Source organism: Haemaphysalis longicornis, unplaced genomic scaffold (assembly GCF_048455015.1).
Source record: "Haemaphysalis longicornis isolate Haplotype H1 unplaced genomic scaffold, Haemaphysalis longicornis Haplotype H1 scaffold_3, whole genome shotgun sequence".
Classification (NCBI taxonomy): domain Eukaryota; kingdom Metazoa; phylum Arthropoda; class Arachnida; order Ixodida; family Ixodidae; genus Haemaphysalis; species Haemaphysalis longicornis.
The window spans coordinates 206924514-206952186 of record NW_027526335.1 but is presented as its reverse complement, the minus strand read 5'-3'; the positions used below and the strand labels follow the sequence as shown (position 1 = coordinate 206952186).

Sequence of the window (27673 nt, the reverse complement as noted above, 5' to 3'; positions counted from 1 at the left end):
ATTCCGCCCGTTTCATTCTATCAAATTATAACATTACTGTAAGTGTAACGACAATGAAAAGTAGTATTGTCCTTCCATCTTTGGCATCACGACGTCGCATTTTTCGCCTTACTTTGTTTCATAAAGTTTATTACCATGCTTCTCCCCATGCTGAACTGCTTTCACAGCCTCAGTACATATCACGTCAAATTGACCATAGTCATAAAGTTGGAGTTGATTCATCTAACACAAAATATTTTGCTGAGTCTTTCGTTCCCACAACATCCCGCGAGTGGAACCACTGCCGATATTTTTTCCATACGCGATATTCACCTGTTTCACCAAGCATTAGCTAACCTTGTATAATCAGTATAATCAATGTTTTTGTATTTGAACACATGCACTGTTTTTTATGTTTGTAAATCTTGCTATACCCACTCCACTCTTGAATGTCCATGACCTTCAGGGAATAATAAATATATAAATAAATAAATAAACAAATAAATAAATAAATAAATGAATAAAATAAATGAATGAATGAATGAATGAAACTTTATTGGCACAAGGATGGCGACTCGGCCTATGTGGGGGCGGGTGGGGAGGGTGGTGTCAGTTCGGGAAAACTACATTCTCAGATGAACGCCAGTAGCCAGAGCGAAGTCCCACAAGGAGGCAAACACCTTCTTGGCTGTGGCTGCGGGTGGGTAGAGCCAGTCCGTCAAACACGTAATGCTGCTGTGTTTGCAAGACGTGCGCTCTGCGTGCAGACCCGGACACGTCCAAAGGAGATGTTCAATGGTCGGTGTGGCTCCTAAAGAGCACGTGACGCACGTGGGTGGTGTCATGGCCGGCGGAGGTGAATTGCTTGCCGTAGCGCCTGGGAGAACGGGGGGCCGCCCTTTTTTTGGTATGTAAGAACGCCACTTGAAAAGGATGTCCTCTGTAAGCGCCGCCCTAGCACGAGCCTTGTGGATCAGAACCTGAAGGCCACGTGGCAGTCCTGTAGGTAGCGGGTAGTCATTGGCAGGGATGTGGCTGCGGAGTCGAGCTCTAGCACATCGCTGGTAGGTGGCACGGGCTTCAAAGGGGTCCAAGTTGGGGTCGTGATGAGGCAAAACTGGGTGGGAACTGGGTGGGAACATCGCTCGCCAGGGCGCGCGCGGCCTCCTTGGTGGAGTTAACGCAGTGCCCTGGCACCCAGTCTACCCGAATTTGTAGTCCTGTTGTACAATGTAGCCTTCGGGCAAGCTTCTTGATGTACGCACAGATAGAATTCTGATAAGGCAGCCGGCGCAATGCGCGGAATGCCTCCTGGCTGGCTGTGAAGATAGTTGCATGAGGCTGGTTGGTAGGCCAGTGAGAAATTTGAAGTTGTCGGACAGCCAGTAATATCGCTTCGAGTTGGAGGTGGGTAGACGATGGCGCTGTTGGATATTCTTGTTGACAGGCGGCTTGAAATGTCGAGTGAATGGCCGCTAATCCGGCAGTATTCGTGGTGGGGTCCCAAGTGGCGTCGGTATAAACAGCGCTATGTGGAAACCGCTCGGTCATTTCAGATGTGCGTCTGTGTTTGTTGGAGTGGCGAAGCGTAGGACCGGTGACTGGGAGTGGCTTTGGGTTAACGACCATGAAGTCGTCCCATGGTGGAAGCGGCAAAGGGATGCTCGTCGGAAGTCGTGGCCTTCCTGGCGGGTGCGGATGATTTCTGTGAGAGGGGGGAGTTGAGCGTGCTTGTAGAGCTCCTCGAGTTTGGCATGTTTAGGAAGGCCAGTGATGACTCGAAGGCTCTCCCGATGTAGCACCTCCAGCTGCTGCAACTGAGCCTTAGTGAAGTCGAAGCATACTGCCCCATATGTCACTTTGCTCGTGAGGACAGCCTGGGTCAACAGTTTGAGTGTCTCCGTTGTAGCCCCTCCTAACCGGTTGCTTATGCGTTTGATTATGTGAAGCTGTTGGTGCCAAGTTTTCTTGATTTGTTCAAGCCACACACTGCAGCCCCCATCCTCAGGGACATGGATGCCAAGAACTTTAACCCACTTTTCGGGGGACGGCTTAAGGAGCGATCGTACAAACTGAAAAGTGTAGGCGTCCTTCTGTTGCTGTGTGCCACCAAACACCACGTATGTGCTTTTGTCAGGTGAAGGCTGCATCCCAGTGTGTTGGAGGGCGTCGGCGAGAGTGTCAAGTGCAGTTTGAATATGTACCTGCACTTGCTGTTGGGTCAGGTCTGTCTTACGGGGGTCAATCCAAATAGTAATGTCGTCGGCATATGTAGTACTTTGAATGTTGGGAATTTGTCGGAGTTGCCTGGCAATTTTTGACATGACGAGATTGAATAGAGTCGGAGATAAAATAGCGCCCTGCGGTACACCTCGGTGGTTGTGGAAGATGTGGGGATGCTCTTTACGCGTATGTATTTCAAACGTTCTGTTGCAGAGAAAGTTCTTGACAAAATTGGTGAGTCTGTGACCGATGTTAAGTTCTCCCATAATCGAAATGATGTAGGCGTGGGAAACTGTGTCGAATGCTTTCTTGAGGTCAATAGTAACAAGGACTCCTGGAGCTGTGTTAACATTCTTTCTCCATTTTTTCTCTATCATTGGTCGTAATAAGAGCAGGCTGTCATGAGTGGTCAGACCGGGCCGGAACCCGTTTTGTGCAGGGTCGTAAATGGCGTCGTTCGCTGTCTCGAGCAGGTAGGTGAGACGAGTAAGGATCATGCGCTCCATCAGTTTGCAAAGAGTGGATGTAAGTGAAATGGGACGAAGGTTGGAAATTGAAGTAGGGGGTTTTTTAGGCTTTGGTATTGGGTGTACAACGGAGTGCTTCCATTCAACAGGGAGTATCCCAGATTCCCATATTGTGTTAATTTCCGCCAACAACTGTTCTTTAGATTTCTCATCAAGGTTACGAAGCATTTGCCAAGTAATTTTGTCCTTTCCGGGAGCGCTCTTGACATTAACAGCCTCAAGGGCTATATGCAGTTCTTGAATTGTGAAGAATGTATCCTCAGGCTTCAGGTGATCACCATACGTTGGGGCGTAGATAGTCGAGTCGTATACATTATCTTTGGGGAAGAATGTCTGGGCTGCAACTCGTTCCAGTTCGTCTTCGTCTATAGACTGAGCAAGTAGGATGTTTTGCGTGGTGTTAAGGGATTTTGTCGTACCAAAGAGAGCTTTGTAAGTGCGCCACAGCTTATGGGAACCGGTTCGTTCATTTAGGCTTGCGCAGTGGTCAAGCCAACGAGTTCTTCTGAGGTGCTTGGCGTACCGTCTGGCTTGTGCTGTTTTGTTCCGAACTTTGAGTAAGTCGTTGAATTGTTTTCCATTCCTGAGATATTGAAGGTGGAGGATCTCGCGGGTCGACCAAAGGTTGATCAAGTGTTTGTCAGGTGTCGGAGTGTCGTCTCGCACGTCGAAAGTTCTGGTGGCATGCTTAACAGCCCGAGCTATTTTAGTGGCTAACGGTAAAGTGTGCTCGTAGTCCGCAATGAGGGAGCGAAAGTGTTCCCAGTCTACCACTGTGCGACGCAATTTGCCACGATAAGTGGAGTCTGCCAATGTTATCCATATGGGGTAGTGATCGGAACCCATAGGGTCTGCACCACAGCGCCATTCGCGAACTACACTGGTTGAGGCCCACGTGAGGTCGACGGTAGTGTCCGTCTGATTTGCGTGAAGCCCGTGACGGGTTGGGTAGTCGAGGTCGTTCTGAAGTTCGAGCCCTGCTCTGGTAGCGTTATCGACAAGTGCTTGGCCGCGAAGGTCCGTTGTATTGTGGTGCCAAGCTAGGTGTTTAGCGTTGAAATCTCCAACGAAGAGGAGTTTGTCATGCGGATATTGCTGGCGTAAATTAGGTAGCCAAGAATAATCAATGCCAGGAGTAGCTCGATAATTTGTTGTAGGGCGGGCGTAATGAGATGCTAAGAGATATCTGGTCTTGTTAATAGTGCAGCGGACAGCAACTGTTTCCTGTATTTCCGTACAATAAGAAGAGGTATCAACTTGGGTGTGAGGTATGTCCTTCCTGATGAATATGGCGGCCTGTGCTTCTGTTTTGAATTGTCCCCCGCGTTGTTTGTGATGTATGGATGGCACAAAGTAGCCTTGATAACCTGCTATTTCTGGGGTCGTACCTCTCGTTTCCTGAAGCAGGAGTGCGAGGGGCTGACCTGTTGTCCGGAAAAGTTCCCCAAGCTCTGCGGCACTGTACTTCAGAGAACGGCAGTTCCATTGAAGAACGTCAGGGTGGGAATAAGGCTTAGACGAAGCCATGAGCTGTGGTTTCAGGGTTGTGACCAGTAGTCACGTCTAACTGCATGGCAATACGTTGTAGAGTCTTCTGAGTCTCAGTTAGCTGTTGCGCTATGTGTTGCATGCATTGCTGAAATGACTGCATGTCCTGGTGGCATTCGACTGGGAATGTTGCTGTCTCTTTTGTGTGTTTTTCTAACATGGGGAGAAATTTGTGATGACTAGGTAAGTTAACTTGAAAGTGTGGTTCGTCCGGCGAGGTATCATCCTGGCGATGAGAAGTGGCAGGGGAGGTGGTTTGTTGCTTTTCGAGAGTGTTGTTTGCTTGAGGCTTGCTTGATGCCTGCTTGAAGGAGAGATTCTGTCTGTGTGTCATAATGTGCTTCTTTATGTCATTCATTCGCTGCTCATGGTTGCGTTTGAGTAATAAAATTTGTTTCTGTAGAGCTGCCATCTCCTCAGCGAATTGTATCTCGGCTTTTTGACGTGCTTGTTGTAGTTCAGCAATTATGGGATCATCCTCGTAGCTGACGGCAGATTCGAGCGGCGTGAAGTCTTGACTGAGATAGTTTATCTCTGAAGCTTTCGATGCAACGGGTAAGGGCGAGTCGCCGGGGTCTGTAAGTCGCCGTTGACGGTTGCCATTTTGGTAATAGTTTTGAAAGCGGTTTTTTTGCTGGCGTATTTTAAGCATTTCGACGAAGTGAGCGCGAGCTGGACAGACTGGGCTAGTGGCGAGGTGTCCGTCTTTTTTACAATGCACACAGTGCTGCGCCTGTTCCTTATAAGGACACAGACCTGGAGAGTCCTTCAACTCGTGGTATCTACCACATTCGTTACAGATAATAGTTGGGGAAGGACAGCTGCACGCCTTATGTCCTGGTTTGTGACAACGTGTGCAAATTAGTGACTTCGGCTGGTAAATTTGCACACGGCGTAAGAAACCGTGGTAAGTTACAAACCGTGGAACGACGTCAGAAGCGAAGTGGATAAGCACAGTTCCATTACGACCCATGGGGCGTGCAGCGAGTATAGCGACGCCATCAGCTTTAAGAGCGCGCATGAGCGTATTGTTATCGGCTCCTGGGTCGCACTTATATATGACGCCGCGTGTAATGCCTCGGGTAGGAAGTTGATATACATGCACCCGTAGACGCATTTCGGACGAAATAGGGATGACGCGTAATCGTAGAAGTCGCTCGGCATGTACAGAGTCGCATGTGGTCACAGTAATGCTATTGGAATTCTTATTAGTTTTCACGATAACATACTTGGTCAGTTGCGGGTCTCCGGAGAGGCGGTAGATCGCCTGTTGCAGGAGATGAACGGGTAATGTCATTACGTCGGAGTGCTCCATCAGTTGAATCTTTAAGACGTGTGTACCGAGCTCACGGCGTTCATCACTGACTCGTTTAGGTGAAGACACAGGTGGGACCGTTTTGTCCATGTGACGTTGCCGACGACTCCGTGGCTTCTCCCACACTCCGCTGACAGCTTCGAGGGTATCTTCGCGCGATGACCACGGCGCCTGAAGACCATCGATGTCGTTGCGTTGGCGCTTCGGGCTTTTGGAATTCGTGTAGTCTGAATTAGCATCGGCGACAACTTCCTTGCGCTGCTGTTCAGCGAGCCCCACATCCACGCTTGTGCCGGGGCCTGTTGTGGTTTCCATGGCTATATGGTCACCCGACGGTGGGGCCTGGCGCTTGCGGCCTACGGAAATGCCATGTAGCGGGGTCGTCCCAGCTGTGGAGAGACGTACTGCGTCTGGTAGAAACACATCATGATGGACCGTAGCCAGGGCAGGCAGCAGTTCTTCAGGCGGGGCGCTAAGCCTACAGCCCGGTTATCAGCAGCAGGCTGAATGCATAAAAATGCATTTAGGAGAAAACCGATGTCTTGAACGGAATTTCGGACATTCCCAAGAAAATTTAAGGTCGCCGCTTACGTGTTGTGGCGAAAACTGCCATAAAATCTCGTAATTATAGTCGGAGCGACCGCGGCGAACCGCGATCACCTCCTCTTCCTCCTCCATAAAATAAATAAATAAATAAATAAATAAATAAATAAAATAAATAAATTTTTATTTATTTTATTTATTTATTTATTTATAAAATAAATAAATAAATAAATAAATAAATAAATAAATAAATAAGAGCATAGCCCCAAAAGCGCCCCAGGGCTTTCTTGTTGGTTGGCAAGGGGAACTGAGATACCGCTTCAGCCTTAGGAGGATCAGGTCGAACTCCGGCACTGCTAACCACATGGACGGAGAACAAGAGTTCCCCGTACCCACAATACCACTTTTCAGGCTTTAGTTTGAGTCCGGCCGATGGTATTGCCTCGAGAACGGATGTGAGACGTGAAACGTGGTGGAAAACACGATCACGTCATCCAGATACACCAAGCAAGTTTGCCACTTTTGGCCCGCCAGCACGGTGTCTATCAGTCTTTGAAAAGTGGCTTGAGCGGAACACACGCCGAACGGCAACACTATAAATTCCTACATTCTACCGGACGTCACAAAAGCGGTTTTCTCGCGGTCCCGCTCATCGACCTTGATCGGCCAATATCCGCTTTTTAGGTCCATAGACGCAAAATAGCGGCCGAGTCGTAGTCTGTCGAGGGGGTCGCCAATGCGAGGCCACTGGTAAACATCTTTTATGGAACCTCTCTAAGTTTGGCGCAGTCTACACAAAACCGCAATGTCCCATCCTTCTTGGTCACTAAAACGACGGTCGATGCCCTGGGACTATTCGACAGTGCGATGACGTCGTCTTCCAGCATTTGCTGTACTTGCCGCCGTAGCGAATCGGGCTCCTTGGGGGCCACACGGTATTGGCCCTGACGGATGAGCCTCGTTGTTTCTTCTGTAATTATTCGGTGCTTTGTCCAATGCGTCTGACCGACACCTGCCGTGGACAAAAAACAGTCCGTTACATTGTTCCAGTAGGTCAAGGAGCGCTCGACGTTTTTCGGATGACAGGTTGGCGCTGACGTCTATCGCGAGTTTAGCGCTCGCGGTTGCGGTGGCACGAGTTTGGATCACAAAACAGTCCTCAATGTTGTCGACACGTTCCAAGAAAGCTACACTTGTCCCTTTCAGGATGTGCTGGCGTTCATTGGCGAAATTGGTGAGAAGGAGGTTTCCGTGGCCAGAGGACAGGTGCACTAGGCCTGTCGCGATGGCAAAGCCGTGGTCGACGGAGACCGATGTGTGCAGCACAGCAACGTCATCGGAAGTGCAAGAATTGGCGCACGCAACTGCGGCAAACGCGTACGATCATGGTGGCACACTCACGTTGTCAGCGGCGCTACGCAGTGGCAGACGTCGGTTCTCGGTAGGTTGTACTGGAGGCAGCTTCGTTGATGGCATCTCCCTGTCCTCGCCCATGTCTCTAACGGCGTCGTAATCAAGCAGGAAATGCATGACGAAGGTTATGACTTTGCATCACCGAGGTAGAACGACAAACGTGCCAACAAAATCAATGCTCCTAGACGAATCTTAGCCGTGCAGTTCCCGACTGGTGTCATGAGGTGGCCTCCAGCGAAACAAAATTGAGGCCCGTCCCACGGAGCCTTTACCTTGCGCAACCGCTCGGCAAATTGCTGGCTCACCCACTTGTATTTATTTGTTTGCCTATTAACGTGCTGCTAGTATTCTTTTTTTTTCGTTCTCAATGTATCCTGCCCCCTATGTAATACCCTCCTAGTGAGGGCCTTTAGGGGTATTTTTGAATAAATAAATAAATAAATAGTCTGCTCCGGTTTCGAGAAAAGCGGTCACCTTATGACCGTGGATAGTAACCCTGTGCTCAGCACTAGCACCAATGTCGGCGTTAAGGGTCGTCATCGTTGTGTGATTACCCTGTCGCAATACTCCATGGGCGGTCTGTTCTCGTCGAGTGGTCATGCACATCCGTTGGTTGATGTTGGCGGCGGTGGAATGTCTTCCGAGCTTCTACAATCAGCAACCTCGCCTCCGAGGTCGCTTCGTCTAGATTCCCGTCGGGGGCTGGACAACCGGATGTCGCAGCCATCACGAGGGGCGCGACGGTTCGGCGGAGGTGTGGTGCAGGAGAAGCTGAGCGAGATCTACGAGTAGGTGAAGTGGTGTTACGTGCAGCAAGGTAGTCGGTGATTTCGGTCTGCCGCTAGCAAAGACTGGTAAGAGGAGCAGCCGGATAAAAGCCACGAAGTCAGATCGCGTGGTAGGGCACCGTCTGTAGACATGGCCAGGCTCACCGCAGTGATAGCACAGGGGCTGCCCGTTGGCTGGGTGCCTCAAATCCGTTTTGCGCACCCGGGTCGGTGGAAACTTCGGCTGCGAAGTGCGCAACGACTGCACAGGCGAGGTGGCTAACGAGGTGGGACAGTGGGAAGGTTTGGTGGCTGCTGCCGCATTGGTGCTGCGTAGCTTCGTGGGCTTTCTTGCACGGGCGGGTCGGGAGGCGAGAATGCTTGTGGCAGCTTCTCACGCACAGTCCTGGCCACAGAGCTTTGGTGGACCTCGGAGTCTACTGAAGACTTCACTCCGGCACAGCGCGCTCGATAGCCGTGGCCTCCCTGACGAACTCTTGCAGAGTGCGTGGTGGGTTTCGGACAAGGCCGGCAGAAAGCTACTGTTTGATGCCGTGCACAAGGTAGCGAAGTGTCTTCGCGTCCGACATGGCAGGATGAGCGCGAGGAAAAAGACGTGCGATGTCCTCGGCAAACATGGTGAGACACGAACCGGGTCGAAAGGACTTCCTGAACTCCGGGCAGAAATCGGTCCAGGCCATGAATGTCGCCTCAATGTTCTCGTAACAAGTACGAGTGCCGTCGTCCAACGAGTAGTAGACGTGCCGAAGTTTGAGTGCATTATCACACGTTCAAAGTGAGCAACCGAGGCTTCTATATCATGAAAGAAATCCCCGCGGAATTTATTGGGTTCGTGAGGCTGGTGGTTATCTCCAGGATATCTGCATGACGTAACGTGGTTTTCTGGGTAGTTGGGAATCTGTATTCTCGACTTGAGCAACCGCAGCGCGTGGTCACGACGATCCGGGTTGAAAACACCTGGGGATGAGTCATAATGGGAACTTGCGGGAACCGACGGGTTCGGACGTTGGAGAGGCCCGGTAATTCAGGAGAGAGACCGAACTGGCGCTCACTGCTCCGATGGACAGGGGTGCCGATGAGACACGGCCTTTCTGCGCTGTGTCGGACAGGGATCCAGGCATGAGAAAACGGAGCTCTTCCACAAATGTTGCGTTTTAGTAGACGGAGGTGCAGACAGCAGGATGGCGATGTACTATCGGCGTCAAATGAAACGCAAACACGGAAATATAAACCAGGACGTGCAAAATTGAAAAATACTCTTCTTAGAGTTCATATAATGGCACGCAATTGGTATATTTGGAAATACAGCTATCCAAACTTCGTTTTCGTAACTAAGCGACGCGTCATTTTGGCTTGCATAAAAAAAAACCGCGCTACTGCTGCGTTCATGTTCATATTTTCCTGTTCGCGTTTCGTTTGACGCCGATTGTACCTATTTATTATGCGTAGCGCTACACCGAAGAGTACAGGCAGCACGGCGTGTCTCACCGAAGGTGGCTGAATCAGTCTGGCCCGCGAGCCGTGGACCCACACATTTGCGTCGTCGTCTTCGAACACCTGGCTGGCCAAGATGCGCGTAACGTATCACTCACTGGGTATTGAACAATGCACGGCGATCACACACACCGCAAGAGGGGGCGATCATGCACACCACAGGCAGGGGTTCGCGGCTTGACAAATGTCCACGCGACAATATAGTCGAAAACGGTTATTCTTGAAAAACATTTTTAGGGCATAATAGGTGAAAGCAGCATAACCGAGTCGTTATGGTGCACATTAAATTTTTGAAATATTGCGTGCATCATAGGTGTAGTAATAAGCCCACCTGCTACTTTACCACAATTATTACAAGATCTTAAAAATTTCTCGGCGCTGATGTAAGTGGTAATAACCGAATTGTATTGGCAGGCGACAATGTTTAACGAACATTGATCGGTAGGCTACACCATGTCAACAAAATGATAACGCCAGAGCAAATAAATTACTTCAACTCACTTTTTATCATGAATTGAGACAACTGGTTCAAAAGTACACGAGGGGAAAGCAGGAATCATAATCAATATTGATTTGAAATTCCTGTCCAGTTAGGTCAAGAAGCAAAATATAATCAAACAATATAGTATTGTCATGGAAAGAAGAAGACAACAATCTCCAATCTCTAGAGAAGAAGACGAAGACCCTGCTGGGCGGGCTCCCTCATGGCCGACATCGTGTAGTATAGTGTAAATACATCACTCGCATCTTCCATGGTTCATTTCTTGCGTCCTGCCGTCACGTAACATGTTTTGGTGGAGGTTGCGGAGTTGATCCTCAACCTGGCCCCAGATTCGCTTCGTCTCAGCTGCTTGAACATCGCTGAAAGGCTCTTGGAATGCGTCGGCCAGCCCCAGCCCCTGTGAGCCATGGACGCACCATTCCCCATTCCCCGTGTCCCCAGCGTGTGACTTGCCGAGAAGAAACGACGTGACCAGCCGCGACCTACATAGAAGACGACGGTGTTCCCCTGCCCAGAGGTCCGGTGCATTTCCGAGGCCTTTGGACGTTGTTTCACTGTGTCGGCAGGCATTGATGCACCGGGGCCAGTTCTCACCATGACCATCATTCTCATCCGTGGCGCAAGGACTTTTCCACTTTTCCTCCCCTCGTCCATTTTCACCACATCTGTACATTTCCGACGGCCTCGACCGGGACGGTCGCTTTCGACGAGGGGGACGTGTCATGGAAAGAAGAAGAAAGCAATCTCCAATCTCCAGAGAAGAAGACGAAGACCCAGCTGGGCGGACTCCCTCATGGCCGACATCCTGTAGTATAGTGTAAATACATCACTCGCATCTTCCATGGTTCATTTCCTGCGTCCTGCCGTCACGTAACAGTATATTTGACCACAAATGGTTTCAGTGAACACGCTGCCCTCGTCATGCAGTCATGGTACCAAACACGTTTAAGTCAAATCTGACAAAATAGCGGCGGTTACTTTGGTTTTGATGTATTTATAGCAGTCGTTAAACAAATATAAAACGGATTCGCGATTTATGTCAGTCCAGGAATTGCGGCTTAGATTTAAATGCATTATTGCTACCTGCGTTGACAGAGATTTTCCAAGTCGCCATACAAAAATAAAGGCGTCAAATATATGAATAACTCGGAAGATTATTTGCATAAAACGAAAAAGAGAAAGCCTCTCCAAACAGCCAATTAAGCTAAATGAACTATCACCGGTACTTAGGGGCCCCAAAACGGCATTGTCAGAATAAAAAGACACGTATTTCATAGACAGTCTCGGCAACTTCGCTAGAACCTTGCCGAAAACATTTTGGCGTTTCTAGAGAGAACATAAAGAAGAAACCCACCAGACAGCATCAGTACGCATCCTTGTCACAGACTCGCAGCAGATAGCAGGTGCTTTAAAAAAATTACACCATCTTCCCGTAGGGGAACCCTGAGTAGTATGCGAAGAAGCCATGGGATAGATTCAAGTGTTCATTAGTGTTCAGTTTGTTGTTTCCTTTAGGTTGGGGTACGTAGCTACCGCTATATTTACAGTTTGTTTTCTATGGTAACTACCACTCTTTTCACTTACCGGAACTACGAAATGGGAAATTGCGTTAAGCCCATGACTTTTTCACATACTACTCAGGGTTTCTGTACGAGGAGATGGTGTAATTTTATTAGATGTAATGGGGCTACGTCCCTCCCTTGTCGTTGTTGCGCCGTCCAGACTACCGCTGCGAATGCTCGGCTTGGTGAACGCCGGGTGGTGTCTTGCCCTTTAATGGCTCCTGGACGACAGTGTTACCGCTGTCTTCCTGGGCCCGCCCGAGATAAGCCGAGCATGCGCAGTTGGGGTGTGGACGGCGCCACAGCAAGGGAGGGACATAGCCCCGACCATGATATGCCGGAGGGACAGTGTGGCCGGTGTCTTCCGGGGCTTGCACAAGACGAGCACGCTTCCTCTTAAAGGGCTCCTGGGGTGGCAGTGTTGCCGGTGTCTTCATGGGCTTGCGGATGAATCGACGATGGACGACGGACGATAGAGCCGAGAGCAAGAGATGTTTGGATCTGAAACTTTTTCAAGTCAGTGTTTACTTGAAACACGCACAATGACGTCACCGATGTCGCATGCTTATTTGCGCATGTCCCATAGAGATTCTTGAGCATGTCCCATAGAGAAGAAAGGTTTGCCTCTGCATGTGCTAAACTTTGGTACAAAGAAGGCCAGTGATCCGGAAGAGGTACTAGGAAAATTTCTGAAACGTTACGCCGAGTGGGTGTGATATCATGAATTAGTTCTGTTTGAATATTGCAGCAAACTCAATGCTTTCGAGAACATTTTCTTCGTGCTGCCATTATTACCGTGCTCAAAAGCGCAACCTATCTTGCTTCCGAACAACTTTCCCCCTGTTTCTTTGACATCTGCTGCTTCCAGCTCCCCGCACAGGGAACCATGAGTAATCTTGGAGACGGCATTGGCTAAACCGCTGACCCAGAGCCCCCAACATAAGCTGTAACGTTTCCGTGGTGATTGGTTTTAAAGTCAAGGGTAGAAACCTCCAACGGTGGCGTTGAGCCTAGGTTAAGCTCCGGTGGATGGGCTCCCTGTCTGTTTACCGGGCAGAGAGCTCCGGGACCTCTATCGGTATGATGGTAACCCGAACGAAGAAAGTACTATCGTCTCCTCCTTTTTATATGCTGAATGGAAAAATCAAACCCCCCTCCAAAGTGTGATTGGTCACTGAAAAGGGGCCACACCGAAGTCTTGTTTCCTCAACTCCAAAGCATGAGCTTCCCAAAGCCAGACGACTACTCTCGTTTTCTCGTTATCAAATCTCTTGACGCAACCCGCCCTCTTGCTTCACAATCAGCATTTTTGAATACAAAATACCTTGATGGAATAATTGAGAAAACCTACAATGCCAAAAAAACAACGCATAGGTGAAGTCCTTGTTGAGGTAAAAAACCAGCAGCAGGAAACCACACTTGTTGGTCAGACAAGAATGGTCGATCTTAGCATCAGGGTCACAGCCCAAGGCAGCCTGAATACCTCGCAGGGGGATCTATGAAGCAGGTCTCTTTATCGAGACAGATGCCGACCTTGTTGAAGGTAAAGGATGAGGGCGTCACAGCCGTGCGCTGCACGCAGAGATGATAAGATAATCCCCACGAAACATATTATCCTTACCTTCAACTGCTCCCCACTCCATGAACATGTCAACGAGGCTTCATTCGATGCTCCATTCGTCCTTACATTCCGAACCCGCACTACTGCTTCAAGTGCCAGCGGTTCGGGCACAGTACTACCACGTTTTGCCGTGACAAAGAAACCTATGCAAAATGCGCCGCGCAGAACCACCGCACCGACAGTTGTGATTCAGACAACCTTACGTGTGCAAAAACCAAGGGTCGACATGCGGCCTACACTACCAAATGCGACAAGTTCAACTTGAAATGAAAATAATCAATCTCAATCTCACAGCAAAAATCACCTTCCCAGAGGCGCTGAAGAGGTTCGCCTCTTTTCCCCTGGGGAGGTACGCCGACGCAGCTGGCAGGGGGGCGGAGCGACGTCTGGTTTCCACCGGGACCCAGTTTAGCAAGTCTGACCTGGTCCCATCTGCACCCCAACCATTCGGTTGCCTGGGGCGGCCCAACCAGTCACCACACCGCTTGCTGAGCCCTGAGTGATTGTGGTGCCAACCGCTCCAAGCGGTACCGATTCCGCTCCTGCTCCTCCTTCCCAAGTCTCCTGTAGACTCGAGGCTGTTGAGGACATGGAGACAAGGGCCCCCGTATTGGCTCCTACCTTCAGCCACCTCCTTCCCCCCCTCCCCCCCCCGCTTAGGCAAACGTTGCCACTCCCGACGCCAGTGGCGGTGACAGCTATCACAAAGGTACCCGAATGGGTGCCAAGTCCAGGGGGCCCAGTTCGTCGGGCACCCCCAGGACATCTGACGCCGAGATGGACATCGCGCTGTTCTGGACTGCAACGCACCGCAGGGAGCGCCCTCCGACGCCCAATCCAACAGAAAGGCCCAAAAAGCCACCTCCAAAACTACAAGCCCCGAAAGACACATGAACACACATACACACAGGCTCCTGTAGCTCCTAAATTTTTATACTGGGTGGAGAAAATAACATTCAATAGAACTGTAGACGCCTCCGTAAAATCGTGATGATGTTTATGAGATATTGCATTTAAATCGAGCAAGCGTGATGCGTTTTCAGGAAACATGTTTACACTCTAGGCAAACAAATTGCTTGAAGAAGTACATAGTATTTAAAAAAAACACGGATGGTGGTGGTACGTCTTCAGGTGGTGTGGGCATCATTGCTCGGAAATGTTTAGCATGTCACCCTATCAATCTGAACACTGTCCTTGAGGCTGTCCAATTCGCGCCATTATATTCAACAGGTTAATAAGAGTATGCTCTCTCTACATTCTTCCAAATCACGTGCCATCGAGGTCACAGTCTGAGGCTCTGATATACCAGTTACCAGAACCATTTCTTTTATTACGAGACCTCAATGCTCATAACCCTCTTGAAGGTTACTCCCGCATGGATGTTCGAGGACTCCTCATTGAGAAGTTTCTAACATCATCGGAAGTATGCCTTTTTAACAAGAAACAGTTTACATGTCAGAATCTAAGACACAGCACATATTCATACTCAGAATTCGGACTCGGTTCAGCAGTTCTCTTTCTATTACTTGAGTGGGATGTGGGCACACACCCATATGGTAGCGACTACTTCCCAACCACATTAATATATATGGGCAAAGGTACCAACAGTTCATGTACCCATAGCAAGTTTGACGAAGCAAAATCTGACTGTAATGTGTGTAATGTGTGCCGTAGAAACACAGTTAAATTGCAATCAGACAATTTCCAATCAGACAAATTCCAATCAGACAATCAGACAAAAAAGAGTGATAACAGTTATTCTTCTTTTTCATCATTCTGATGTGTTCATTCGTGACCCACGGTTTTGTGATTTTCTGAGAGCGTCTTAAGCGTTTAAACGGGAAATGTCTGCCATAAATTGTTACGAACTCTTTTAAAAATAAATCATCGGCATCATTAACATCAGTTTCTTTAAAAACACCGGACCAATCATAAGTAATTATATCATTTTTAAAGGACTTAAGACTCCGTTCTGTTATACACTTCAAAACAAGAGAACCATAGCGGTGATCTCTTTGCAGCGTAACACCTTTATAGATCATGAAAACCGGAAAGTGATCACTCACGTCAGAGGCAATTGTCCGAGCGCTAGAAACAGTCGTTTCAATATTGGTTATGATCAGATCCAGCACTGATGCGCTACAGCTTATGACACGCGTTGGGGTTGTAATTAAGTTAACAAAGCCTAAGGAATGCAGCTTCAAGTGAAATTCGCGAGTATCATGTGAGTTATCCAAAATGTTTACATTGAAGTCACGCCCAGAATTGAGAACGTAGTTATTAACACAGACATATTCTAAAAGGGTCTTGAAAAAATCCAAAAATGTTGCAAAATTTCCATGTGGGGGACTGTATACAACAAAAATTACCTTGTTTTTATTTCTTAATGCCACGACTTCATAATCACTCGTGACGTTACTGTAATCAGAGAGCAACTCACACTTTTTTCTTAGTGTAACGTACACTGCCACGCCGCCGCCACGAGCGTTGCAGCGGTTCAGAAAAAAGCTATCATGACCCTGTAATTTTAACATACGACATCCATTGTGATACCATGTTTCAGACAGCATTATGATATCGTATTGAAAAGCAAAGGCGTTAAGCAATATCTGAATGCTATCTTCCTTGTTACACGCCGACCGAGAGTTAATGTATAGAACAGATTCGCAAAAGGAATGGTGACTTGAAATATCATGTGGCAGAGAAAACTGCTGATAATCCATTCTTTAGTTACACGTCATGCAGTATAACCACGTGTCTGTCACGTTTTCCCTAGCATATTTTGTCTAAGTCACGTTCAGTCTTTATCGCGACAACTGGACCATCTTCAACTAGCTTGGCGAAAATCTTTCCGTTTCACGACCACACCGATCTCAACTTACACTTGTGCTTTTTTTGATGGCCATTCCCAGCAGTTTCTTTGAGGCTGGGCACAGGTGCTCGTTAACGTAGATAGGTACCTCACTGTCGTGACCCGCGTCATTGTTTGTCAGCCGCATTTTTTTCGCCTTCTTCAGGAACGTATCCCGTTCCGCTCGGGAACGAAACTGGACCGCATTGTTCGCCTTATCACCTTTGCGCTTTACACGCGGTGGCATGATTCAATGTAAGACGTTGACACGGGTTCATTTACAGCGAGGCCAATCTTTGAGAAAATATCATGCACCGATTCGCCGTCTTCTTCAGTGACACACTGAATTTTTCCGTTTGTGTTCTTTGAATACTGTTCTGCGCTGGTTATCGGTGTCTCAAGTCCTTCTACTCTGGTTTCTAGTGCAGCACATTTACCACGGAGCGCTTCGTTTTGAGCACTTATTTCAACGTTTTTTGTAACCTCAGCATCCAGCTTCTTCTGCAGTTCCGAAACACTGCCGTCGGTAAATTCAATGCTGTAAGCCATCTCTTCTCGTTTTTTAGGTCACGGACCTTGTTGCGCAGCTCTCGTTCAAAAGACTCCCTGAATGTCTTCATTTCTTCCTTAAGACCTTCTTTTAGCTTTTCAAACTCCGCTTTCATTTCGTCTCTCAATTTGTGTACGTCTTTAGACATGACAGCAACAATACACAATCAACAAGGTTCCGAACAGAAAGTGCAATTACACTCTATACAAATGAACTTGGCAGCAGCGGCGAGTCAAAGAAATTCCGCGGAAATAGGGGCGTTCTTGCAAAAAAACTAACCTGTTTCAAAGAGCAGAAACCAAAGCTTAGCGACGTGTCCAAGGCTTGCCGCCACTGCCAAGTGCCGAGCTGAAAGATGGTGGTGCCGCTTTTCACCAGTGTGCCCTGTGACGTAGTTGACCACGCCGCAGATCACTGGTGAATGTGATGATCGCCCTCTTGTGCTTCCAGAAAAGTGGGCCGCCTGCTCACGCTTGCGAAGCGCTGCCCTGCGTGAAGGCTCCGTGCAGTTGCAGAAATAGGGACCTGTTTCAAAGAGCAGGAACCAAAGCTTAGCGACGTGCCCAGAGCTTGCCGCCACTGCCAAGTGCCGAGCTGAAAGATGGTGGTGCTCCTTTTCACCGGTCTGCCCTGTGACAGAGTTGACCACGCCGCAATTCACTGGTGAATCTGATGATCGCCCTCTTCTGCTTCCAGAAAAGTGGGCCGCCTGCTCACGATTGCGAAGCGCTGCCCTGCGTAAGGGCTCGGTGCAGTTGCAGAAATCGGGACCTGTTTCAAAGAGCAAGAACCAAAGCTTAGCGACGTGTCCAAAGCTTGCCGCCACTGCCAAGTCACTGCCACTGCTTGCCACCACTGCAAAGTTTTGCCCCGCGACACCCCCTCTTTTGTGTCCCCTGCCGTCGGTCCTTGTCGGGAGATGTTTACGTTGTTTGATTATCCTCTGCAGAACCGTAGGGATTTGCGCGGAGTGTGCATGTCCAGCCTGGTAACCGCGGCTAAATTTCGAAGGCAGTCGAGGTTTGGTAGCGGTTCTCCGCGCATGTTCATACTCAAGTGCATGCAAAAGTAGCACCACGACTTGTGCATAAACAATGCCCTCTGGTGAATAATAGGTATAGACGTCTAGGGCAATTTATTTCACTAGATGGAGAAGTTTTTTCTCAAGCAAAGTCTTACACTCACAAGGCCGCAGAGATGCTGAACTTATTTTGGGGAAGGCGAGCGTACCCTAGAAACCGCGCTAGCTGTAGAGTGGTGTGCTTGGATGGCTCTTTCATAAATTTGTACCGCAAAAATACCCCTTAAATCCTTCCACTGAGCTGTGCCTGATTAAGAGAGTGTCATCTGGGTTTTTACCGGCAAGGACGAAGACACTATTTAGCCTAGTGTCTGGTGCAACCGGCTGAGCATTGAATGGGTTTAAGCGTGTCTGCGTTCACTGCATGGCATTTGTTAGGGAGCGCTGTAGGACCCCTGTGAAGAAGTGAATCATAAAGCACTTCTGATAAGCCAGCACATCTTTCGCGGTTGTCTCCCCTTGTCATCTTCCGAGCTGGAAACGTAATTGTCCAATTGCGCTTGTGCAGCGACTCGCCTGCTTCGCCATAGATCATGTGGTTCCAGGCCATTGTTATTGCGCAACCTCCCACAGAACTGTTACAGTGGTGAGCGATTGGAGAAGTTTATTTGAAGTGAAACATTCTCATTGCAGCAAGGGTCCAAAAGAACTAAGCCGGCTGATTCACACTGTCTCTCCTTCCACTCGACCTTGACTATTTATATCCATTCACACCTGATTGCCCGAAAAACAACTCCCTCATTTAACCATTTTCATTCTTGAGATATTTACGGGGTGCGCTGTAGTACTTTTGTAATACTTTTAACACAAAACTTCCAAGGATGCACAATGTCAGCCTGTTTGACCAATTTTAGCAAGTAAAGGGTATTTTTATTTTTAAGAAAAGCACAGCACTCGTACAACAATTTAAAATGGCAGTTCGTTTTTCCATGGGACCTCAAAAAGAATGTCAAATTGACAATAAAAATGCATTTCGTAAAATTGGTGGCAAGCATTTCGAGATATTCAAACACGTCTTTTATTATAGAAACGTTTTGCGCTATAGACTGTAGCATCTCATTTTTACTGTGAAATGTTTTTCGTTAATCAAGGTACCTAACTTTTCCGCCGACCTAAAAGCTGGAAAGTGAACGTTAATAATGTTTTACACATCTTTACTTGTATACATTTTCCAGGCATGTTTAAAGGTACGAACCATCATATAATAATAAACCTCTACTTACGTTAGTTTGCTTGCAAATGTTCCTCCAAAGGACGTTATCGGTACGAGTACTGTTGTACCAACCCCTTGGTCTTGTTGTTATATTCTTTTCTTTGGTAAAGTTCAGGGTAACGTACTGCGGAATCCAGTTGGGATTTTTAATTAGGGGTACCTTAATTGTCCCCATTATATCATGGCTTACATTCATAACTTCATCCAATGTCCACATAAATATCTTGTCACAGTCAAAACGGTAGAAATTACCGTATTTTTCGTGAGCGATAATACGTGACTGTGAATCACAGGTCATATTATGTACTTTCATACGCAACGGTGTGCTGAAATAAAATATTGTTCAGATTTTTTAAACTCATTATTAAATTTGTATTTTTGTTTTCGCAGTTTGGGCACTTTATGGTAAAGTTAACGTAGTTTCGTAAGCCTATAAGAAAGTGCTATTCCAAATCTTCCATCTCGGAGAACCAGTCGCAAGGAGACTGCCCCCAGCGCAATTGAGCTAGCTAAACCCCTGTACAGGGTAGGTTCCGGATACGTCTACGCCAATAACCCCAAACACAAGTAGCAACTTTCACAGAACAGGGGTTTATTACATTACCACCCACAATACAAAAACACAATGCACTGTACACGAAGCCGCTAGTGAAATCAATGGTGAGCGTCTGCCCAGCCCACTATCGTGGGGCTGAAGTAAAAGCATCCACAACAATGAACCAGCGCGCCGCGCGCTGACGTAAAAGGCGGTCCACTAAGGCCGTTACGCTTGAAGGTTTTTGGCCTAACGGGATGGTTTAGGCAATTTCCTGCCTATTCCACAAACTGCAGAAGGTCCACTAGCTATGACCAGCTCCAGCGTTTAAAGCGTCGAAGCCGTTCATCCGGAGTGAAAAAGTAGCTGACAAAAATACCCAGGCGAAACATTAGAGGCGAAAAAAATTACACCATCTTCGCGAGGGGAACCCTGAGGTGAGGCGAAGCACGGCGGAGTTTCCTGTATTTTCACTTGCGTTGGTTACGCACCGTATGGTAAGATCTCGAATTAGGCTAGATTTGAGGAGGGACCGCAACAAGCTATTACGAAAGAAGCCGATAAACGAACTAACAGTAAGACGTAAAGTAGAAAAATTCAGGATCGCGCTGCAGAACCGATATTCCGCCCTTAACGAGGAAGCCGAGCCCACGAGCCAGGAAGCCAGCGACAACCTTACGCGCATCATCACGGAGTGTGCAGTAGAGGTCGGGGGCACTATGGCTAGACAGGATACTGGTAAACTTTCACAGGAGACGAAAGATCTAATCAGGAAACGGCAAACCATGAGAATCTCTACCGCAGCTGACAGAATAGAACTAGCCGGGCTTTCGAAGTTAATCAATGAGCGTAAGACAGCTGACATACGGAAGTATAATATGGAGAGGATCGAATACGCTGTAAAGAACGGAGGTAGCCTGAAAGCAGTGAAGAGACGTCTTGGCGTGGGGAAAAATCAGATGTATGCACTTAAGGATAAGCAAGGCAATGTCATCACAAATAGGGATAAAATAGTCACAGTGGCCGAGGAGTTCTGTAGGGATCTGTACAGTAGCCGGGACATACAGGATAATGCCGAATGAGACAGCAGTTCAGAGGAGATAGACATCCCACCAGTAACGACCGAAGAAGTAAGGAAGGCTTTGAAAGAAATGAAAGGGGGCAAAGCACCTGGTGAGGATCAGATAACAGCAGACCTCTTGAAGGATGGCGGAGAAATTGTACTTGAAAAACTGGCAAACCTGTATACGCAATGCCTAATGACCACAATGGTACCGGAATCTTGGAAGAACGCGAACATCATCCTAATCCATAAGAAAGGCGACATGAAGGACTTGAAAAATTACAGGCCGATCAGCTTACTGTCAGTCGTCTACAAGGTATTTACCAAGGTAATCGCTAACCGAATCTCTGCAACCTTAGATTTCAGTCAACCTAAAGAACAAGCAGGGTTCCGTAAAGGTTATTCAACACTGGACCATATTCACACGATCAATCAGGTGATAGAGAAGTGCGCTGAGTATACTGAACCCCTATATATAGCCTTCATAGATTATGAGAAAGCATTTGACTCGGTCGAAACCCTAGCAGTCATTCAGGCATTACGAAACCAGGGGGTAGATGAGCATTATGTAAGAATACTAGAGGATATCTACAGTGGGTCTACAGCTACCATCATCCTCCATAGGGAGAGCAGTAAAATACCTATAAGGAAGGGTGTCAGACAAGGAGACACAATCTCTCCAATGTTATTCACAGCATGCTTACAAGAAGTATTCAGAACGTTGGATTGGGAACAGGTGGGAGTAAGGGTTAATGGAGAATACCTCAGTAACCTCAGATTTGCTGATGACGTTGCCTTGCTAAGTAACTCGGGGGACGAATTGCAAAGCATGCTTTCCGCACTGGGCGAACAGAGTAGAACCGTGGGCCTGAAAATTAATATGCAGAAAACTAAAGTAATGATCAATAACCTCGGGACACCACAGCAGTTTGAGATAGGTGGCGAGGCAGTGGAAGTGGTAAGCGAATATATCTACTTAGGCCAAGTTGTGACCCCAGATCCCAACCATGAGGCAGAGATAATTAGAAGGATCAGAATGGGGTGGGGTGCATATGGCAGACATTCTCAGATAATGAATAGCAGCCTACCATTGTCGCTGAAGAAGAAAGTGTATGACAGCTGCATCTTACCGGTACTCACCTACGGGGCAGAAACTTGGAGGCTCACTAAGAGGGTTCAACTTAAATTGAGAACGACTCAGCGGGCAATGGAGCGGAAAATGATAGGTATAACATTAAGGGACAAGAAGAGAGCGGAGTGGGTCAGAGAGCAAACTGGTGTTAAAGACATATTAGTAGAAATTAAGAAGAAGAAATGGACGTGGGCAGGGCATGTAATGCGAAGGCAAGATAACCGCTGGTCATTAAGGGTAACAGAGTGGATCCCTAGAGAAGGTAAGCGTTGCAGGGGGCGGCAGAAAGTTAGATGGGCAGATGAGATCAAGAAGTTTGCGGGGATAAATTGGACACAGTTGGCACAGGACCGAGGTAATTGGAGAATCATGGGAGAGGCCATTGCCCTGCTGTGGGCGTAGATAGGCCTGGTGATGATGATGATGATGATGATGATGGTTACGCACATCGCGTGAACTTGTTGGAAACTCCGCAATGCTTCGCATCACCTCAGGGTTCCCCTCTGACAAACGGCTCTGTTAATTCGTTGGCTGATGCTGGCTGAACTTGTGTCAGCCAATCTTCAAGCAGGACTGTCGGTACTCATCAGACGCCGGAGCGAGACTCATCCGACGAAGCAAGTGAGGCAGCGGCGCGTGCACGCAGTTATATATAGCGCTGGCGTGGAGAGGAGGACGGAGGAAGCAGCGCGCTATCGCACAGCTGGTGTGGAGAGGAGGACGGAGGGAGTAGCGCGCTATCGCGCAGCTGGCGTTGAGAGGCTGATGGAGTGAGAAGCGCATTATCGCACAGCTGGCGTGAAGAGGGGTTCAAGAGGAGAGGTGCGGACGCCAACGTACAATGTACTATGGAGAATGGACAACGGACATAGCCCCGAGCAAAAGATGCTTTGCATCTAAGAATGCCAGACTAGCTCGCAATGCCCCAATCATGACATTCGCTAGTAAGCTAAGTCATCGGGTGTACCAATGCAACCGGGGGGACGGGATGCGCAGAAGCTACAAATACCAAGAATGGCGGGATGCGCGACGTACTTACGCGTAGTGATGCCGATTCTCCCTTGCAGGAAGCACGGCCACCCAACAAATCTATCTTGTCCCTTTATAGATACAGATGGATACATACGCGCAGATGGATACATACACGACACTAAGGCGTGCTTCACCGCCTGCAGGTGTCTGGAGTTCAGCGCCTGCATGTGAAGGTTACATTCCTTCAACGCTGAGAGAAAGTCACTTTGTTCTAAAGCTTGATGGGCAGTCTCTGAGACTGGAACACTGCCTCATCTTGCAAGTGTTTTGGTCAAAAAGTAGCTCACACTGCTCTTTGCCCGAGCGCTCATGATGTCGTGTTGAGGCAGCAAAAATTACAAAGGTTTCGTTCACTCACTGAAAATTGATTAGATTTTTACATCGCTAACTTTTCTTACCACGAAGTAATGGCAGAGGTTATTATCACTTAGGCCCCAAGTAGCACACCCTTGATAGTGAACCTACTTTAATAAAAAGGGTTTTGGAGTGTTTGGAACAACGGAGATCTAAGGAAAAGTACCCAGATGGTGAGCGGCTACTGATCCAGTGAGTCATCGCGGCTAGCAAGCCATATATGTTCTAGATGCAAAGCATCTCTTGCTCGGGGCTATATCCGGCGTCCGTCCGTTTTCCGAACCTCTCTCCCTACACTATATAAAAAAAGACATAGTTAGAGGCGCCCGGTTTCGATCCCACGACTCTCTGGCCGCAACGGGTGGTACGGGGTGCTCTTCCCACTACGCTACTAAACCGGGACAGGAGCAAGTGCACCGAACGCGCCTGATGTCCTTACTCATTCAATATACGTGAAGAAGCTACTGATACAACGAACGCATGCGAAGCTGAACGTCAACGGAAACGACGAAATAAAAACTTTAGAGGAGGATGTTGAATTTTCGGTGGGAAAGCTGTGGCGGGAAGCGGCACGCGCCTTGCAGGACGGCCTAAGCATTCACCAAAGGGTTCACCCCTGTCATCTTGTTGTATGTGGAGTGGAGTGAAAACGTTTTTTATTAACACATTGGAAACAGTACGGATACTTGTAGAGATCTGCCAGCGGTACCTTCAATCTTAAACAGGAGAGTTGTTCCATGGAAAAAATGTCTGGTTTGTTTTCCGCACAGGTGCAACTGCTGCTGCCAAAAAAGGTCACCCCGAGAGAAGGGCTGCGTGTCAGCCAGTCGTCCGCGAGTCGTCCGCCTAATCATACTGGCTTACGGCCACTACAATACCGGGAGATGTGTAAACTTAATCCACAGTGGTAGCAGACAGAGCCGTGTGCCGATATTTGGAGTGAACGGTACTGCCTTCCAGGTACAATTTTAAGTAGAAGCTTGCTTGACACGTTGCTGGTGGTCTACTGTACGGTCTAGTCTGTGAAAAAACGCTATCTAGAATAGAGACTTAGGAATACACAACAGGATCCCTATTTGAAACTCGGTTAATCTGACCTTACAGTGATTTCGAACCGATGCGGTCGTCCAGGCACAGCCCTGTATACTTCAATGAAGAGAAACGTCCGATAATTCGAATGTGTCGGTATCCCGAATAGCTGATTCAAATTGAGACCCTGTGGCTTTAATTTCAACCGCGCAGAAGTCGTCACAAAGGTCGGCCTAAAAATAACAGTAATCAAGCGATTACTTTGTGTTTTATTTGCCTCGAAACATTCCTGCAAATAAACGGGTTTTCCAGCATAAATAGCGGCAATATTTTGACATTATCGCTTGCTACTCAGCTTATGCCTGTTACTGCATATTTATGGCGTAAAACGTACAAGTCAAATAATTTTGTTCGCTCTTCGAGCTCCGTGAACATTATTTACAAAATCACCTGCCAGAAACGTGCAGTAGCGCCTAATTCCCGATAACGACTTCAGACGTGGCTCCTTTGTGTTCTTTCCGCGCAGTGTGGCTCGATGTTCATTCGTTTTTGCTCCCGCCCACTAATTCGAACTTCGCTCTAGTGAAACAATTTTATGGTCCCCTTCGAGTTCGAATTAACGAGCTTCTACTGTACCACTATCCTGCGAATCTGAAGTGCCAGTTTATTGTATTGATTTTCTGACTTTTTCTACTGGGTATGAGTATTATATTTTTATTGTTTTTAAGCACGTAATCTCCTTGGTCTTTATTTTCAAATGAATGGTAGTGTTTTTGGCGGGTGATAAAAAGCTCAAATCTGAGACCTTTGTTTACAATATATCCATGAAAACTTACTCTCACAATCCAACCGCCATCAGCACCCTACTTTGGTTCACTGCAGGGTGAAAGCCCCTCCCGTTGACTTCCAACAGCTTCTGTCCTGCGCCGCTCGAGTCCTGTACTGGCCACCAAACTTCCGTGTTTCATCGCTCCATCCTGTTATCGGCCGTCACCCTCTTCTAAACCCATCTCTTGTATCCACTCTGCTACCCCGATTGTTCACCGGTTTTAGGTTGGTCGCACTACATTGAATGCCCAAAACAATTCCTTTTTCTTTATTTGAACAATAAAATCATTTACTGCAGTTTGTTCCCTGATCGGAAGACCGGCTGGGCAAGCCTAACGAACGGTGCCGATTATTCGGGTCTTCACTTTAACCTCTCGTAGAAATATGCCAAGTCAGGAAATGCCCACTACCGGATGACAGCGCTATCCTGGGTCATCTGCACCTGAGAACACCGACGTGGAAACTGGGCAAGCTCCGATGACCGGCTGATCAGCTGACCAGCAAGGCTACAACCAGCACTGCAGAGGCAATATAAGCAACGCTTGGACCGTCGGGCTTCCCAGACCGGGGGGGCTAGCCGGACGAACGGGCGCCGTTAATTCGGCTAATCACTTTCGCCTCTCGTAGGCGGGTGTCTATTTGGTTAAACGCTTCGTGGCTACCTCATCGCAGCTACTTAGCTGTTTTTTGCTTTTGCTGTTGCTGTTTAGCCCCGCTGGCCTGCATTGCCATAACTCAACGTGTCTGATTATGAGGACGTGTTTTGCCTTGCGTGTCATAAGAATGTTGCGCAAGGAACTAGTTCGATGAAATGTGGCGAATGTGGCAATGTTTACCATTGTGGATTGTTCTGGCGGAACAAAAAATAAGCTAAAGGCTATTAGTGCTGATGAACACGAATCATGGATGTATGCAACTTGTCGTGAGTCCGACGGGCGACAGTCGCCTGGAGATAAAGATGACATCTTGACAACTCATGCCACTCAGACGGATGCCAACGGCACGCTGAAGTTGTTTGTCCAACATGGGGCGGATCTCTTGCAAGAATAACCCAGATGTTAGAGAGAATAGTCGCGATTCAAATGCAGCTCAGCGCTCGAAGCACCAAGTAGGAAAATATACAGCAAACTCTGGCAGAGCACAACAAACTCTTTGAGGATTTGAAGCGTCTGTCAAATTTTTGTCAGAAAATTTTGATACGGTCTCAATCACACTTGCTGCTCAAGAAAACGTAATCACTGAAATACGTTCGCAAGTGTGCAGTCTTCAGGCACACATGAAAATAAATACAAATAGATCAGACAGCTTAGTACATCACTCAATTGGGTTGATATTGACATTGACATTATTCTATAAGTATTTCAGTACAGCTTTTACAAAAACAGGGTTTCACAAAACGAGGTCCCATGTAAACAAATCATGACATGAAACAGTGATCAAGTCGGAAAAACATTGAGGTACATGGAGTCTGTATTCCAAACAAAGAATATCTTATGAGTGTTCTAGGGGAAATTGCTGAAAAACTAGAGGAGCCCACACACACTGTCGATAGCGTTGAAGCTGTGCACAGGATGAGGTGTAGACTAGATAGGATACCGGCAATCCTTGTCAGATTTTGGGACAGGAAAGTCTGTGACACTTGGGCAGTGAAAAGAACCAAACTCAATAAAGAAGGCATTTTTGTGAACCAAAATTTATAGCAGTACAGAGGGCTACGGAAATGAAGACAAGGGAAATATCTTACAAGTTTGCATGAACACGAAATGGCAAGGGCTTTATGAAGAAAAGGAAGGAAAATCTGCCATTCAAATAAAATCTATGGAAGACCTAATGCAGCTCTAATAGCTATATAAAGTTTCCAAAATTGCCATGAATGGCACTGCTTTACTGAAGATATTGTTACGGGGCATTAATTAGATTCCCCACAAATACGACGGTATTCATGTACTGTGCTAGCGGGCGTCATCATCAAGAAGAGAGATGAAGAGGACGCTGACGGTGAAGCGCGTTCGCTCCCTGGCTTGCGCGGTGCTCTCTTCCATCGTGGTTTCTTATACCTAGCCTCTGAATGTGCATCGTAAATACACCACTGTAAACACAGCTTTACCCTGTATCATTTGGTGGAGAGTGCTGCATTGGCCCCGTACTGCTCTACCTCACCCCTTCCTTGGCACGAGTGAGCCGTGGACGCGGCTGACTCGGAGGTGCTGATCACGGATCTCCGAAGCGGGCGTCATCTCCGAGGCCCCACAATGGCACCGCCTACTGAAGCAACGAGCGCCGCTACGCCACTGGTCATCGTTAGCCAGCCTCGAGATCCTGGTTTCTTCTACGGTACCGGTGATGTCGACGTGGAGGACTGGATCAGCCGCTACGAGCGTGTGAGTGCCCACAACCGCTGGGATCCCACTATTATGCTGGCGAACCTTGCGTTCCACCTGAGAGGTTCGGCGGAGACGTGGCATGACACCAACGCAGCCAGACTTACTA

General features: G+C 47.9%; 1 long non-coding RNA gene across 1 annotated transcript in view; it reads right to left on the bottom strand.

Annotated features, from left to right (window-relative positions):
• Nucleotides 1-27673, bottom strand: part of LOC144173670 (uncharacterized) — a 149899-nt gene that overhangs the window by 38579 nt on the left and 83647 nt on the right. Inside the window, exon 6 of the long non-coding RNA XR_013323354.1 lies at nucleotides 19221-19536. This is a non-coding gene — a long non-coding RNA (uncharacterized LOC144173670). The remainder of the gene's footprint in view (nucleotides 1-19220; nucleotides 19537-27673) is intronic.